Here is an 18,918-nt window from a genome sequence, read left to right on the forward strand (position 1 = left end):
TAACCTTGATAAAATCTAGGCCGAGTTCGAAAATGGGTCATCTCGGGTCAAAAACTAGGTCACTAGGTCAAATCAAAGAAAAACCTTGTGTATGCGATAGAGGCTGTATTTTTCAATCAATCTTCATGAGTATTGGTCAGAATGATAACCTTGATGAAATCTAGGCCGAGTTTGAAAATGGGTCATCTCGGGTCAAAAACTAGGTCACTAGGTCAAATCAAAGAAAAACCTTGTGTATGCGATAGAGGCTGTATTTTTCAATTGATCTTCATGAATATTGGTCAGAATGATTGCCTTGATGAAATCTAGGCCGAGTTTGAAAAATGGGTCATCTCGGGTCAAAAACTAGGTCACTAGGTCAAATCAAAGAAAAACCTTGTGTATGCGATAGAGACTGTATTTTTCAATTGATCTTCATGAATTTTTGTCAGAATGATTACCTTGATGAAATCTAGGCCGAATTCGAAAATGGGTCATCTCGGGTCAAAAACTAGGTCACTAGGTCAAATCAAGGAAAAACCTTGTGTATGCGATAGAGGCTGTATTTTTCAACTGATCTTCATGAAATGTAGCCAGAATGATTACCTTGATAAAATCTAGGCCGAGTTCGAAAATGTTTCATCTGGGGTCAAAAACTAGGTCACTAGGTCAAATCGAAGAAAAACATTGTGTATGCAATAGAGGATGACTGTAGTTTGCAATTGATCTTCATGAAATTTGGTCTCAGTGATTGCCTTGATGAAATCTAGGTCGAGTTTGAATATGGGTTATCTGAGGTCAAAAACTAGGTCACTAGGTCAAATTAAAGAAAAATCTTGTGTATGCGATAGAGACTGTTTTTTTTCAATTGATTTTTATGAAATTTGGTCAGGATGATTGCCTTATTGAAATCTAGGTCGAATTTGAATATGGGTCATCTGAGTTCAAAAACTAGGTCACTAGGTCAAATCAAAGAAAAAACTTGTGTATGTGATAGAGGCTGTATTTTTCAATTGATCTTCATGAATTTTGGTCAGAATGATTGCCTTGATAAAATCTAGGTCGATTTTGAACATGGGTCATCTAGGGTCAAAAACTGTGTCATATCTAAGAAAATGCTTGTTTTATCGCAAGAGACCAATTTTTTGGTCCAATCTTAATGAAAATTGGTCAGAATATTTGTTTCCATGAAATCACTAGGTCAGACATGTTTTATACTGTTATGGTGTGTTTCTTAGGTGAGCGACCTAGGGCCATCTTGGCCCTCTTGTTTTAATTAAGTGGGACTTTTCGGAGATTATTTTTGTGTCAAAAAATGAATACAAATAAGGGGGTTATACCTTTAGAGCATCAGTAAGTTGATTTCTAACATCACCGACCATGTTCAAAGCAGAAAAAGTGCAGTTTTGCAACTTTTTGACAAAAAGTTGAAAAAAAAATTTCTCCAAGGCAATAAAAGCATTTAGGGTCGGGCCAAAAATTTAGGGTAGGTCGGGATACCGGAGACGAACAATTGGTTTTTTTTTGCCTAAAGAAAAAAAGGATTTCTGAAATGAAAGGAAATGTATTCATTTTCTGATTGATAGAAAAGTGTCAATCTTTTAATGATAAAATGGGTTTAGGTTAATATTTGAGCCGCGCCATGTGAAAAACAACATAGTGGCTTTGCGACAAGCATGGATGCAGACCAGCATGCGCATCCACGCAGTCTGGTGAGGATCAGTGCTGTTTGCTTATGGTTTCTCTAACTGCATTAGGCTTTGAAAGCGAACAGCATGGATCCTGACCAGACTGCGCAGATGTGCAGGCTGGTCTGGACCCATGCTGGTCACAAAGCTACTTTGTTGGTTTTCACATGGCGCGGCTCAAATATTAACCTAAACCCATTTTATCATTAAAAGATTGACATAAAGGGATTGAGAATGGCCCTGGAAGAGTCGGGAACCAATGGGGACAGACTGCACAAAGAGAGTGAACTGGTTGTGCAGAATGTAAACACCTGGTTACAGGAACAAAAGTAAGTTGTTTTACACCATGCATATGTTACATTAATAGCCAGAATGTCACCATGGACAAGAAGTTGCTTTGAAAGTGCATCATAGGAATTTCAATCTTATTTTATGTAAATGTTTCATAGCCTACCCTTTACCAAATTCCTTCAGATCAAAAACATGATGGCCTGGCTGGTTTGCCTTGTATGTGGCAGCTATTCTGGATCCAGTGTTAAAACTTTGTCAGGATTGTGTTCACAAGCAGCTTACTATATCATCTGTTAAAGACATATTGTTATTACAGTATAGCGCAATGGCACCTTATTTCAACAGGTCCGTAACTCCGACATACTTGTACAATTATTAACAAATCTGACTAATTGCTTTGTTTCACTTAAGTCTTTGATTGACAACCAGATGATGTCAAAAATGCATTGACATCATGATAAAGTCTTTGTCCGCGCGACGTCATGAAAAAGTCTTTGTCCAAAAATGCATTTCTTGTTGAAACTTTACTGTTCAAAAGTTTTACAGAAAATTCCAAAGAATGCAAAAATCCCTTTTTACAGAAGCTGATAAGGAGCATACCTACAAAGTGGTAAAAGGGTGGATTTAGTTTTACTAAATTTTGTATTGTATATATTTTAAACACCTTATCTAACATTGTTTTTGATAATTGAAAGTCCAGGTCGTGTCTCCAGTCCGATTTGACCTTGATGCTGGGAATATCGAAATTAGGAGTCTAAATATCATCAAGCTCCTAACTTCGACATGTTTTGATTAAGATTTATATAGACCAAACAAATACAGGATTTCTGTAGTCCCGTTGGGCGAGTGGTCTAGAGCGCCGCTACATGTTTATTTTCCGTTTTGTCTTGATGCAGAGGTCGTAGGTCACTGTTCGCAAATTTTGTTCATTGGTTCATTACAGTATATCTTGTTTCTGTTTTTTTCATTGGTTGGTTGAAACCCTACTGTTTGTGATATTTTTATTTCTGGAACTGAACAAGAGATCTATATTTTATCAAATCATATAGTCTTAGGACTTTAGTTATTTGTTGACTATTAAACTAGTTTAGACAAGTCATTAGAAGTTATGCGGTAAATTTTTCGTGATTAGTATGCAACATATGCATTGCGTTTGATATTTTGATGCAACTAATCATGAGTTATATGAGCAAATAATGGTAGATGTTCATATTTTTTATTATAATACCTATAAATTCTGTAAAAAAAAATCGGCTTGTATTTCACAATTAAATATGAACAGGCAGAAAAAAAAGCCGTATGTCTTTAATTAAATTTCGTATTGTATGAACTACGAACTACTTTCATTAATATGCATAAGCTGACACATGCAGTTCTATAAATAGCGCACATAAAAAAAACTTAACTTTAGTTCCATTTTAATATCGATAAACATTGAACCTTTCGTTCAACAACAGAATAAAAACAAAATGGTAAAGGTATCATTATAACAGTAGCTAGATTTGGGACTTTGTGTTCGGCTCTTGTGCCGTGGATTTTGCAAGGTCGGATCACACTCGCTGCTTGCGCGCTCATGAGATTTGATCTGGCAAAAATCCACTTGAACTGAATATGTACTGCATCCCAGATCTAGCTACTAGCTGCTATAATAACCCTATTACTAGTAATTATCTATATGGAGAAGAGATTTATGCAAGTCATGTGTGTGTTTTAAATTAAACACATAAAGACATAGATCTTAAATGTAAATTATGCAAGACGGAATCAGAAATCCAAGAACAGTTGACTTTGTCTAAATAACTACGAAACGCGTTGTGAGATATATTTAATAGGTATCTTTTAAGCTCAACTATACGAAGTATAAGGAGATCTATCCTACTCGCCCCGGCGTCGGCGTCTTTCCACATCCCCACCTTGGTTAAAGTTTTTTTACACTTTCTCTTTTTTCAACTTATCTCTGTAATTACTTGATGGATTTGATTCAAACTTGAAATACCTATTACTCCTCATCATCCACATCATCTGACATAAAGGCCATAACTCTGGCACCAATATTTCATGAATTATCCCCCCTTTTCACTTAGATTTTCAGGTTAAAGTTTTGATGCACTTTCACTCTATCTCTGTTATTACTGAATGGATTTGATTCAAACTTAAAATAGTTGTTCAGCATCATCACTCACATCATATGACACAAGATGCATAACTCTGGCACAATTTTTCATGAATTATTCCCCTTTTTACTTAGAATTTCAGGTTAAAAATTTATGCACTTTCACTCTATCTCTGTTATTACTGAATGTATCTGATTCAAACTTAAACAATTGTTCAGCATCATGACCCTTATCATATGACACAAGGTGCATAACTCTGGGACCAATTTTTCATGAATTATTTCCCCTTTTTACTTAGAATTTTAGGTTAAAGTTTTGATGCACTTTCACTCTGTCTCTGTTATTACTGAATGGATTTGATTCAAACTTAAAATACTTGTTCAACATCATCAACCACACCATGTGATGCAAGGTGCATAACTCTGGCACCAATTTTTCATTAATTATTCCCCCTTTTTACTTAGAATTTTAGGTTAAAGTTTTGATGCACTTTCACTCTGTCTCTGTTATTACTGAATGGATTTGAGTGAAACTTAAAATAGTTTATCAACATCATCACCCTGGTCCCACACTATATGACACGAACTGCATAACTCTGGCACAAATATTTAATGAATTATGCCCCTTTTTGCTTAGGATATACTTATATAGTGTTTTGATACATTTTATCTTTACCTCCCTTATTACTTTAAGTTGATATTTTTGACATAGACTCTGGCTATTGTGCAATATCTTCATCCACAATTGGAGTCATTAAACACTCCAGTGATAGCTCTAGTTTCCTCAGATGTGCTCAGTTTCACTATCCAGCATCGAAATAGTCGAGCGCGCTGTCTCCTGTGACAGCTCTTGTTTAGCATACACTTATTTAAATGCGCTTATTGTTCATTTATATGTTTAAACAAACAAAATGTTGTTAAAACTGTTTTAATTCCTTGTGTTCCATATTTTTTTTTTAAACTCCCTTAGGATGTCGAATTTACGACCCCCCCTGTCGAAATAGTGAACCCAACGTGGACGTAAGTCAGTCAAGTATTGCGTTATCAAATTGAACTTGTATAACAGCTACACTAAATGAAATGCGCGGGAAATAATTATTTTCTCTAATGCAGGGCACTCGTTTGGCCATTTTTGGGGCCGAATATGGGTACCATTCCCCTCCTAAAATAATGTTTTTTTTCCCCTTTCTCAAAAGAAAATTCTCCTGAAAATAGGTTGTTCGACACAAATAGATATTAACTCTTTCTTTTAATATTATATAGTGCCTCTAAGGAAGAATACTGTTGCAATATAGTCACATTAGTTAGAAACGATGGAAAACAGTATTAATAAGTGTGAAAAGTAGTTACATATACATGACTTAAACTTCCCCTTTTCATCTTAAAATGTCGAAAAATTCCCCTTCCTGAGGGTATGGGTACCTGTCCCCAAAAGTTGTCTAGTACTCTGTAATGCCATGTCGAAGTTAGGACACATAGAGATTGTAATAATTATTACTAAGATTTTGTCTTGACATGTCTTAAAACAGGTCCTTTACTCCACTGTAAAATTGTTTTATTTCATGGGCATGAAATTTCGTGGTTTTGGTCAAAACAGCAATTTCGTGGGGATATGAATTTGTGGATTTCAACTTTTTAACATAAAATGAATGGGAATTTTACTTGTTCGATGGTATTAAATTTCGTAGGGGCCTCCGTGGCCGAGTGGTTAGAGTCGCTGACTTCAAACCATTTGCCCCTCATCGATGTGGGTTCGAAACCTCATTTGGGGTGTAGAATTCTTCACGTGAGGAAGCCATCCAGCTGGCTTACGGAAGGTCGGTGGTTCTACCCGGGTGCCCGCTCGTGATGAAATAGTGCACGGAGGGGCACCTGGGGTCTTCCTCCACCAATAAAGCTGGAAAGTCGCCATATGACCTTAAATTGTGTCGGTGCGACGTTAAACCCAACAAAATAAATAAATAAATTAAATTTCGTGGATTGACTCAACCACGAAATCCATGAAAATTAGTCCCCCACGAATATTAATGATTTCACAGTATTGTTATTACAGTATATATTTGAAATGTTCAGAAACTTAGTTTTCAAGTGTTTTGTTATACATCTATATATTATTTTCAGACATGCCAAGAGAAATTGGGGAACAAAATCAGAGAACAAAGTAAAGCCATCATGCAGCTCACAGCTGAAAAAGAGTAAGCTACTTATTTATCTACATATAAAAGTATAGTATGACTTGCATTAAGAGACCTCCTAAGGTAAGATCAAACGATCGTGCCTTAACACAAACGGTCTCTTAATATAACAATTTATTCTTAAACAACACATAAAATAAATGAGGAGATGGTCTTTAAAAACAAATGTTCTGTTGATGGACATGGTTTCTCAGCAAGGTTACTTTGTATTAAAACACCACTTAAAAGTGGCAATGGGAGTGTTGAGTTTTCCTGGGTTTCCAATCACTGGAAGATATAATGAAACTGGTTGGGATTACAGGAAAGGCTTCAGTGAGCACGGGTGCATGAGCTGTCCGTGGTTAAAGGAGCCTTGTTTCACTATACTTTGTGTAACTCTCTGCATTTGTTGAACATCAAATATTGATACATGTTGTTTTAATATAATAGGTAAAACAAAATATTCATAATGTCATTTTGTTTACATAGCATTTTTATGGAAACTGCATTTGAAAATTTGTTATTATAAAATTTACAAGCATGATTTTGAAAAAAATGAGCCGCGCCATGGGAAAATCAACATACTGGGTTTGCGACCAGCATGGATCTAGACCAGCCTGCGCATAGGTCAACTTTTTCTCTTAAACTATCAAAGCTATTGCTTTGAAACTTGCAACACTTGTTCACCATCATAAGCTGACCCTGTACATCAAGAAACATAACTCTATCCTGCTTTTTGCAAGATTTATGGCCCCTTTTGGACATAGAAAATATCAGATTTCTTGGTTAAGTTTTATGTTTAGGTCAACTTTTTCTCTTAAACTATCAAAGCTATTGCTTTGAAACTTGCAGCAATTGTTCACCATCATAAGCTGACCCTGTACAGCAAGCAACATAACTCCATCCTGCTTTTTGCAATAATTATTTCCCCTTTTGGACTTAGAAAATCATTTTCTTGGTTGAGTATTATGTTTAAGTCAGCTTTTCTCATAAACTATCAAAGCTATAATAATTGCTTTAAAACTTGCAACAGTTTTTCACCATCATAAGTGGACACTGTACATCAAGAAACATAACTCTATCCTGCTTTTTGCAAGAATGATGGCCCTTTTTAGACTTAGAAAATCATGGGTAGGACAATATTTCTATTTTTCTATTATACAAAAAAAAAAAATCAGATGAGCGTCAGCACCCGCAAGGCGGTGCTCTTGTTAAAGCCTACTGCAATTAGAGAAACCGTTAGCGAACAACATGGATCCTGACCAGACTGCGCAGATGCGCAGGCTGGTCTGGATCCATGCTGGTCACAAAAGCCACTATGTTGATTTTCTCATGGCACAGCTCAATTATGTTATTACAAAATGTATCAAGCATGACTGAACATCGTATGTTACAGACAAATGTTGGAACAGATCAGCAAGTATCAGAAACAGAACAACAAGATGAAGATTGAGCTGGACGAGAGACATAATGAGGCAGAGAATTTAAAGCTCTACAGAACCACAGCGCACACCAACAAGTTCTCAACCAGATCAGGTCCAGGCTAGAGGAACATAAGTAAGTTTTTTTACTGTGTAGGGTTTTAGGGACTCAGTAAGAGGACAAAGACTGAAAAGAGCCCAAGTGCTTAGCTTAGTAGGGAGAGCACTGATCTATGGATCACAAGGTTGTGAATTTTATCATAAGATGTTGTGTATGTTATCCATGACATTTAGATAAAAGATTTTGTGTGTGAAGTTATTTCATCTTTCAACGTTAAATAAATGTTGAGAAACTGGTAGTTATGTGCACAGAACAGGTAAAAGAAATAAGAGGCTATATTTGGTAAAGATCTATAGAGTTGCATCAGTGCTGTTCTCTGAATAGAAATTAATCATACAGTGTTTCCCATTTTCTCATGATTATTTTAGGTACAATTTATATCACTGAATGTTTATATATGATTTTAGAATGATTTTTCAAAAAGTTTAAAGACATGTCATGCACGTTTTTCAGTAAAATATTTTATCATTATGTATTCAGAATGGAAAGATGAGGAAATGTCAAGCAAGATGGCTACTATAGAGGATCTTCATAACTGACTCAAACTCAACATTGACAATATACAGCAGCTTAATAGTCAGGTATAACTTAATATCTACATACAAAATCACTTACCAGTTACCAACCATGAATCACTTGGCCTTTACCATTGAGAGTTTTGAAACTCTAGTAAGAGGATATTTCTTTTATATGATAAGCCCATCAAGCTGGGTTGTAGACGTTTGATGGTTCTGTCTAGATATCTGCTCTAGTCTGAAATAATGTATGGAGAAGCACCTAGGTTCTTCCTCCACCAAAAAGCTTCCAGACCACTTGAATTGTTTCAAAGGTGACTTAAAGTCCAGTGAAGCAAAATTAATCGAATTTAAAAGATATTTGTGGGAAAGAATAAAGTCTTCGCAAGTTTTGGGCATCTCTTTCTTAAGTAGATTAAATATACATTAGCTTTTCTAAAAAAGAGAAAGTAGTGTTATTCATTTTATAATCAAAGTACTTAGTACTCGGTACTTGTATCTTGTATCCCTGTTTTTAGCTCACCTGTCACATAGTGACAAGGTGAGCTTTTGTGATCACCCTTCGTATCACCATAAGATCTTGGTTCCTTTTTGAACCTGCCTTTCCACCAAGAGGTGTTGAGTTGGATTCTGGAACACAGTTACACTTACCTTGCTGACATTTCTAAAATGAACTTGTCCATGTTTGGACGGTACTAGTAACAGCTTAAATGGATGGCAAACAGTGCAGATCTTGATCAGACTGCGTGGATGTGAAAGCTGATCATGATCTACACTGATGGCAAAGACAGAATCAGTTGTGTCAAGCATGATAAGGGTTAATGTGACAGTTCAGCTTTCAGCCTGCAAACAAACAATCTGAATGAAGTTATTAATTCTTTAGGCATAAAAAAAAAAAATTGTTTGTTTCCGGTATCCCGACCTACCCTAAATTTTTGGCCCGACCCGAAATGTTTTTATGGCCTTGGAGAATATTTTTTTCAACTTTTTAACAAAAAAATGCAAAATTGTACTTTTTAGCTCACCTGTCACATAGTGACAAGGTGAGCTTTTGTGATCACCCTTCGTCCGTCGTCAGTCCGTGCGTCAACAATTTCTTGTCTGCACGATAGTGGTTTCATTAATGATTTTATTGTACCCCCCGACAACGAAGTTGTAAGGGGGGGGTATACTGGTTTCAGGTTGTCTGTCTGTCTGTCCGTCTGTCTGTCCGTCTGTCCGTAGACGCAATCTTGTGCGCACCATCTGTCCTTATCCCCTTGACAGAATTTAATGAAACTTCACACAAGTGATCAGTACCAACAGTAGTTGTGCATGGGGCATGTTAGGTTCTTTTAGAAAAAAAATTTGCAGAGTTATGGGACTTTGTTTTTTTGTTACTATACTATACACATAGACACAATCTTGTGCACACCATCTCTCCTCATCCCCTTGACACAATTTAATGAAACTTCACACAAGTGATCAGTATCAACAGTAGTTGTGCATGGGGCATGTAAGGTTCTTTTCCAAAAAAAAATTGCAGAGTTATGGGACTTTGTTTTTTTGTTACTATACTATATACATAGACACAATCTTGTGCGCACCATCTCTCCTCATCCCCTTGACACAGTTTAATGAAACTTCACACAAGTGATCAGTAACAACAGTAGTTGTGCATGGGGCATGTTAGGTTCTTTCAGGAAAAAAATTTGCAGAGTTATGGGACTTTGTTTTTTTGTTACTATACTATATACATAGACACAATCTTGTGCGCACCATCTCCTCATCCCCTTGACACAATTTAATGAAACTTCACACAAGTGATCAGTACCAACAGTAGTTGTGCATGGGGCATGTTAGGTTCTTTCAGCGACAAAAATTGCAGAGTTATGGGACTTTGTTTCTTGTTAACATACTATGTACATACAGTCTGCATATGCAATCTTGTGTGTGCCTAATCTACCAAACCCTTGCACACAATTTAATGAAACTTCACACAAGTGATCAGTACCAACTCTAGTTGTGCATGGTGCATGTTACATTCTTTTAGATAAATATTCTGCATAGTTATGGGACTTTGTTTTTTGTTACTATACTGTATACATACAGTCTATATACATACAGTCCACATAATTATGCAGTCTTGTGTGCGTCAAATTGCAATGTACTGTGTCAGTGCATGCGGGGGGTACATTCATCACCTTTAGTGATAGCTCTAGTTTTAACCAAACTTGCACACAACTTGTATCACCATAAGATCTCGATTCCTTTCTTGATCTGGCCAGATCCCATTATGGGTTCCAGAGTTATGGCCCCTGAAAGGGCCAAAATCAGCTATTTTGGCCTTGTCTGCACAATATCAGCTTTATTTATAATTTGATTTTTACCAAACTTGCACACAACTTGTATCACCATAAGATCTTGGTTCCTTTCTTGAACTGGCCAGATTCCTTTATGGGTTCCAGAGTTGTGGCCCCTGAAAGGACCAGAATTAGCTATTTTGACCTTGTCTGCACAATAGCAGCTTCATTTATGATTTTATTTTAACCAATCTTGCACACAACTTGTATCACTATAAGATCTTGGTTCCTTTCTTGAACTGGCTAGATTCCATTATGGGTTCCAGAGTGATGGCCCCTGAAAGGGCCAAAATTAGCTATTTTGACCTTGTCTGCACAATAGCAGCTTCATTTATGATTTGATTTTAATCAAACTTGCACACAACTTGTATCACCACAAGATCTTGGTTCCTTTCTTGAACTGGCTAGATTCCTCATGGGTTCCAGAGTTATGGCCCCTTTAATGTCCAAAATTGGCTATTTTGGCTTTCGCAGCCATATGGAGACTTCATTTATGGTTTGATTTGATACAAACTTCCAAAATATCTTCAACAACAATAAATTTTGGATTCCATGACAAATCAGATCCAATCGTAGGTTCCAGAGTTATTTTATATCTTATTACCTCCCCTTATTGTAATCAAAATGGATTTATATCTGTAAGTACTTATAGGACTTATTTGAAATTTAATTATTGTCATTAGTTGGACTGAGTCAATCAGGGTAGATAACTATGGACTGATTTTATGTCAAATTACCTCCCTTTGTTTCAAATTAAAATGGTTATATCTCCGTAACTAATGAAGTTCCTTTTTTTTGTTCAATTTCAATAATTTTCTTTTTAATTACTTCCCTTTTACGTTACTATAAATAGCTTATTTAGTAACTTTTTTATTATTGGCCGTAGGGAAAAACCGAGACCACTTTTCTGTGGTACAACATGGATGGTACCTCTAATTTTTAGGTGTATTTTGACATATCATTCTATACCTTGTAAGAATTTTTTTTTCTTTTTGGTTAAATTTCTTTCCTTTGTTGTTCCTGTCCTTTGGACTTAGATATTTTTTCTGAGGACCTTCTTGGTCCTCAAGTGCAATGACAACAGGTGAGCGATATAGGGCCATCATGGCCCTCTTGTTATGCTTTAAACATGGCCATTGATGTTAGAAATCAACTTACTGATGCTCTAAAGGCATAACCCCCTTATTTGTAATCATTTTTTGACAAAAAAATAATTTCCGAAAAGTCTCCCTTAATAAAAAGAAATTCTCCAAAAAAAAATTTTCCGACCTACCTACCCTAATTTTTTTTTGAGCATGTTACCGGAAACAAAGAATTTTTTTTTAGGCCTTACCTGAGTAATTCTATAATGTAGCAAAGTTATGTAGAATAAGTACTGGTGCAGAATTTTGGCAGCTGAGCTACCTTCATTTATAATGTCCAAATATGGTTAAAAAATATAATGTAAACTTGATGCCAGGCAAAATATTTTCACATGTTATTGTTAGTCTCAATTTTGTTACTTTATTTTTTGTTTTTGTTATCTGTTCAGGTTTTTTCTTTTTCTTGTTTTGACAGGTGTTACTGATGAGTTTTGTTCAGCAGTTTGTTCCAGCAATTTGTTCCAGTTTTATACTGCAGTCTGTAGCAGTTCCTGAAGTTATTCTTCCAAAGTTATTGTTGAGGTACATGTATCTTAAAAAGTTAAACAGTACTGTCATTACTATGTGTAGAAGAATTAAGTGGTATTACCATCATGAGATAGCATCATGCAGACTGGTTGTTCATTCAGGATTCATGATAGGAGGAAAGTAAAGACAAGTAATATTTGAGCCGTGCCATGAGAAAACCAACATAGTGGGTTTGCAACCAGCATTGATCCAGATCAGTGCAGTCTGGTCAGGATCCATGCTGTTCGCTGTAAAACCCTAATGCAATTGAGAAACTGTTAGCGAACAGCATGGATCCTGACCAGACTGCGCGGATGCTGGTCGCAAACCCACTATGTTGGTTTTCACATGGCGTGGCTCATTTATGCATAATAGTTTTATAATTCAATTTAGTACTCAAATTTTCAGTTTCTGTTGACATTTACTCATTTGTCTCTTAGGTTAATTTTAAAGCAGGACTTTCACTGTTAGATTTGGGGGGAAAAAATGAAATAGAGAGGATTACTAGGGCACACAGTTGGCTTTCGAAGAAATTTCTTATCAGCCTGGTGATTTTTAACTAAACTATTCGAAGACTATTAGACTATTCTTCACACCTTGGTAAAAGTTTTGCTTGCAAGTACATATAGCTATCACTTAAAGGCATATAGCTATGAAACTTATTTTTTTCTTTTTCTAGGTCAATTACCAACCTCACTGGGTCAAGTTCCATAACTCTGACATGTATTTTGAGCAAATTATGGCCCCTTTTGGACTTCCTGGTTCAAGTTTTACATGCAAGTTACTATCTCCAAAACTATTGCAGATATTGAATTGAAACTTCACATGTGTTTTCAGGGTTATAAAACTAGTTGACAGCATCAAATCCCGTAACTCTAACCTGCATTTTGGCCAAATTTTGCCCCCTTTTGGACTTAAAAAATCCTGGTTAAAGTTTTGCGTGCAAGTATATACAGCTATTACTATAAGACATATAGATCTGAAACTTACTTTTTCTTTTTCTAGGTCAATAATCGATCTCACTTGGTCAAGTGCCATAACTCTGACATGTATTTTGGGCAAATTATGTCCCCTTTTGGACATAGAAAATTCTGGTTAAAGTTTTGTTTGCAAGTTACTATCTGTAGAAAAATATTCACATTAAGTTGAAACTTCACATGTATCTTCGGGTTATAAAACTAGGTGAAAGCATCAAGTCTCATAACTCTGAGCTTAAAACTCTAGATATTTTATCATTTTGGGTAATATTTTCCTGCTTCTGAGACAGTATTTCGAATAGTCAAGCATTGACAGTCTTACGGACAGCTCTTTAATACTTTCTTACATCATTGTACAAATGTTAGGTGTAAATCAACTTTTAAAATTAAGATGGGAATGTTCTACATGAGGAGAGATCAGTAACAAGAGGAATGTTGGACAACTGAAAATACAATACATATTTGTTTAACCGTTACCCTGCTAAATTTCTATAATGAACTTGTCCATTTTTTAGTTTGAACAGTGCTACTTACTGATAAAAAGGGTGCTAACCAAAACGTTGCTGACTGAATGCCGACCAGTGCAGATCTTGATCAGACTGCACATATATGCAGGCTGATCATGATGTACACTGGTCGCAAATCAGATTTGTGCCCAGCAGGATAAGGGTTAATGGCTGGCTGGTCAATAGTCAAGTTTGAAGGACTGAGGGCAACTATTGACTGCCAAGCCACTCATTAAATGTTTTATCAAATGACTTCAGAAAAATGTTTTCATATTTTTTTCTATAAACTGTTGACCTATGATAAATATAAGGAGAATGATAGTTTACACTTAGTTAATGGTTGCCAGTCAATAGTCAAAATTATTTTCAGAAATAAATTTTACATTTTTTTTTTTTTGACAAGTTTTGACAGATTAGCCCAGTATTCATGTAATGAATACAGACTGGTCATACAACATTAAACTATTGACCTACACTTTATGTAAGGGCTGGTGTTATAGTATCACCAGTGTTAACAACATCCATGTAGAGAAAACTGATCTCTGCAAAGGGCAGATTTCTCTGAAGTAGATCTGTATCATCTTTTCTTAGGCTTTTTTTTTACAAAATAAAGATTGCAACTAACTTAAGATATCAGCTGGTAAACATACAGAAACTGGTAGTTGCAACAAAGTTTATTTTCTTCTATCTCCTTTACAGGAATAGGCCATGAAAAGGAGGTTGATGTTGAGAAATTGCCAGATGCAGTTCCTTGTGGCAACTTCAAACCTACAGTACTATAGGAGGGGGCAACAATTACCACTATTAACCTAGAAACTAGTGACCTAAGTAAGTTGCTTTTAATGCTTTCTTTTATACTATTACATCCATTACAGTATCAAGTGAATTGATACGCAGAGTGAGACTCCAGTTGCATTTGCCATACACATTAATAATGATAATAAAAATAATAACTTTATTTAAAGAATTTGTACAGTTTAGCAAACCTTCCCTTTGAGCTTTCTCTATAAAGGGCTTATACTTTTACAAGTTCAGTAGCATTATCTGTGTTTTGGTGGAGATAACATGTAATATTTTGTTTCAGGGCAGTCTAGTACATATAATTATAATTGATTTTCAGTTGACAGAAATTCATTGGTTTTCAACAAATTAAAGAAATAAAAATAATTATTGTTTCTACTTTTAAAGATATCAGTCTAGTTTGAATTTTATACACTGTCAAAGTACTGGTCAGTTTTACTCGTACAATAGGGTGATATACAGTAATATACAATTATCGACTTTTTCATAGGTTGATATCAGGATTTATCAACCCGAAAAGAGTTATATTCACCAAGCCAAAGGCGAGGTGAATATAACTTTTTGAGGGTTGATAAATCTTGATATCAACCTATGAAAAAGTCAATAATTGTTTTATTACATGAATAAATGTAAAGTCAGTCTTGTTATTACAATTGTAACTTTATTATAATAAAGAAATAAGGAATAAATTTAGACCAAATCAGGTTGATATTGGTTTTCCAAGCACCTACTTCGATCTATTTTTATTTTCGTACTATTTATAACCCAAGATAAGTTGATATGATATGTACTAATTACTTTTCGAACCGTTTTCAGCCAATCAGAGAAACAATAGAATACAGTCATGTAATAAATTGAAATATTTTTTCTTTATTTAGTTTGAAATTGGAGTATGCCACAAACATCCCACACAAAGCTGCATAATACACAAATTGCTGTAACATAGATATCTGTGTCATGACTAAAAGGAAATTTCACCAGCGGCACAAAGGATCACTGGGATTGCATGGAAGATTCAGACACTATGACTGTAAAAAGCACAATAGTCCAACACATCGGTACCTGGTATTCAGTCGGTAGTTACAGAAATTGTGTATTTGGCTTGAAAAGATCCTAAAGTGATTTTCCAAAATGGAAGACAGCTTGATTTTCCAGTTCTTGTCTCAGCATCACCATGCACAAAAATAAACACTTCAGCGGTGTTTCTTAGTGTATTCTTTTACCAGTGTTCTGGAAATTGTTCCCTAAACCAGTCACACTAACAATAAATTCTTGCTATGATACTACTTGGTATCTGGTACAATGCCTATAGCTGACAGACATATTTATTATGAAAAACTGGGACGGCCTGCGAAAGGTTACATACGTTAAGAGGATATTAGAAGATGGAGGCATTTTTCAAGCAATGACTTACGTTATGAAGTAAAGTTGTAGCTTTTTGTTTAAAATGTGAAAATCCTATCCTTTAATACTCATGACAAATTTGGTACCAAAATTTTCATTATCTTGAGTAGAAAATAATAATTGTGATTGGAAATTTAAATTGTGTTACGTAACTCTATACATGTACTAGTAATCTTTAATACAATGTCATTTTGTCTATAATTCTTCATCTTTGTACAGTGGTTACAAATTTTAAAACAGTTGAGAAATAGGTTACAAGTGACTCAAAACAAAGTTGTCGGGTTTATTTGTGGTTATATCAAAGATACTGAAAAGTCAGTTTTTTATACTGGCTGGCTAAATATTGAAAACAGAGTTAAACATTTAAGACTGAATCATGTTCACAAAATCTTTGAAAAAGTTGTCCAGCTTGTTTGCATAATAATTTTCTTCTTGTCTCTAAGAAAGTCTTATAATTGTAGACAGTGTTAACAGATTTCATGTACCTCAGTTTCCCCGTCTGCTACTTTTTATTATCAAGCTATCATTTAGTTGTAAAAAAAAAATTGTTTGTTTCCGGTATCCCAACGTACCCTAAATTTCTGGCCCAACCCTAAATGTTTTTGACCTTGGAGAACATTTTTTTTTTTTTTTTCAATTTTTTTGACAAAAAGTTGCAAAACTGCACTTTTTATGCTTTAAACATAGTCAGTGATGTTATAAATCAACTTACTGATGCTCTAGAGGCATAACCCCTATTTGTATACATTTTTTGACACAAAAATAATTTCCTAAAAGTCTCCCTTAATAATCAAAGAAAAATCCAAAAAAAAGTTTTTCCAACCTACCTACCCTAACCTTTTTTGCATGTTACTGGAAACAAAGAATTTATTTTTTAGGCCTTACTGGAATAGCCTTCCTGATAACATAAAACTTAAAAAGAAAACAGTCAAAATGGAGCTCATTTAATGAATGAAAATTGCTAAGTAATCAGATTTTATTTTTTATTAATTGTATCATATTGTTTTATAATAAGGTGTGGAATATTCCTGCTTTGTGTTGTGTTAAGGAATGTCAGAATGTAACTGTGATATTAGTTAGGTAACTCTTGTACAGCTTATCGTTTATGCCAGTAACAGTTGTCGTTCCTGATGATGTACACAAGGACCTCTGTTGGGTTTTTAGCTCACATGAGCACAAAGTGCTCAAGGTGAGCTTTTGTGATCGCCCTGTGTCCGTTGTCATCCTTTCGTCAGTCATCAACAGTTTGACTGTTAACACTCTAGAGGTAACAGTTTTGACCTAATCTTAATGAAACTTGGTCAGAATGTTACCTGCAATAAAATCTTAGACGAGTTCGATATTGGGTCATCTGGGATAAAAAACTAGGTCACCTGGTCAAATCAAACGAAAAGCTTGTCAACACTATAGAGGTCACAATTTTGGCCCAATCTTAATGAAACTTGGTCAAAATGTTACCCTCAATAAAAGCTTGGAGAGTTCGATATCGGGTCATCTTGGGCCAAAAACTAGGTCGCCAGGTCAAATCAAAGGAAAAGCTTGTTAACACTCTAGAGGTCACAATTTTGGCCCAATCTTAATGAAACTCGGTCAGAATTTTACCCTCAATAAAACCTTGAACAAGTTCGATATTGGGTCATCTGGGGTCAAAAACTAGGTCACCAGGTCAGATCAAAGGAAAATCTTGTTAACACTCAAAAGGTCACAATATTGGCCCAATCTTAATGAAACTTGGTCAGAATGTTACCCACAATAAAATCTTGGAAGTTTGATATTGGATCATCTAGGGTCAAAATATAGGTGATCAGGTTAAATCAAAGGAAAAGGTTTTTAACACTGTAGAGGCCAGATTTATGACTGTATCTTCATGAAACATAGAATGTTATTCTTGATAATCTCAAGGTCCAGTTTGAATCTGAGTCATGTAGGGTCAAAAACTAGTTCACTAGGTCAAATCGAAGGAAAAGCTAGTTAACACTCTACACTCTAGAGGCCACATTTATGACCATATATATAATTAGGAACAGACTTTATGCCGAATGTTAAAGCTTTCTTTTGCAGTCAGTGCAAGATTTTTGATTTGTGGGACAAGAAATTTTTATCTTAGCTCTAGAAGTACAGCCATCATTAGAAATAAAATGTAATGGTACGAAATTACCTTTGTTTGACAATGAGATGTGAAACCAAAATTTGTAGTCCTGTTTGGCGCCATATAACCTATACTGTGTTGGTGCGCCGTAAAACCCAAATAAAATAAAGACAATGTCGAAGAAAAATATCCGAGCATATGAGATAGATTCACCATGGCAGATTATGTAAAATTAATATGATGAGCAGGATAGTGGTTGCAATAAAATCTTGTTGTTGTGGTCTGTGTCTAGGGAGGTAGGGGGCATAAAAAGAGTTTATAATAATATTATAGGATGAATTTCGTGCTCTATAATAATTTTATTTCATTAATTACTAGATCTTTCATGGTACTTCTTAATTGATTTTCATTACCTAGTGAGTAATGCTTCAGTAAATTTGGTTAATTGAAGTGACATTTGATACAATTCTATTTTAAGAATTGCCATGTTAAAAGTGTCAGGCAATGAAAAAGTGTCAGTATGTAGTTTTCCGCCACTGTAATCTTCGTTTAACAAACTGAAAGGAAATATCAGCCATTGTTGCTACATATATATATAATACATTTTCATTAACTAGCTCATACTTCATAGGGATGGCCTCCTTGCATAGCTTTTCTTCCATGTGCAGACTCTGAATCTGTTGTAAGGTGTATGTAATACTTATACTAAGAGATTTATAAAGAAAGCTGTCTGCCAATGTTTGTAGCCTCAACATTCATCACTTTCAGTGACAACTCTAGTTTATTTTGTTAATGCTTGTAGCCAGGTTGGTTTCAACAAAATCCATGAGCAACAGAGTACAGGTTAC

General features: G+C 35.2%; 2 long non-coding RNA genes across 2 annotated transcripts; both read left to right on the plus strand.

Moving 5' to 3' along the window:
- Positions 1 to 1,883: 1,883 nt before the first annotated feature.
- Positions 1,884 to 18,911, plus strand: LOC123542231 (uncharacterized). The gene is made up of 3 exons (XR_008368719.1): positions 1,884 to 1,996; positions 14,476 to 14,604; positions 15,456 to 18,911. It is a non-coding gene; the product is annotated as an uncharacterized LOC123542231 (long non-coding RNA).
- Positions 7,650 to 12,307, plus strand: LOC128551224 (uncharacterized). The gene is made up of 3 exons (XR_008368721.1): positions 7,650 to 7,802; positions 8,268 to 8,368; positions 12,202 to 12,307. It is a non-coding gene; the product is annotated as an uncharacterized LOC128551224 (long non-coding RNA).
- Positions 18,912 to 18,918: the final 7 nt, after the last annotated feature.

This window comes from Mercenaria mercenaria, chromosome 19, assembly GCF_021730395.1.
Source record: "Mercenaria mercenaria strain notata chromosome 19, MADL_Memer_1, whole genome shotgun sequence".
NCBI classification, from domain to species: Eukaryota; Metazoa; Mollusca; class Bivalvia; order Venerida; family Veneridae; genus Mercenaria; species Mercenaria mercenaria.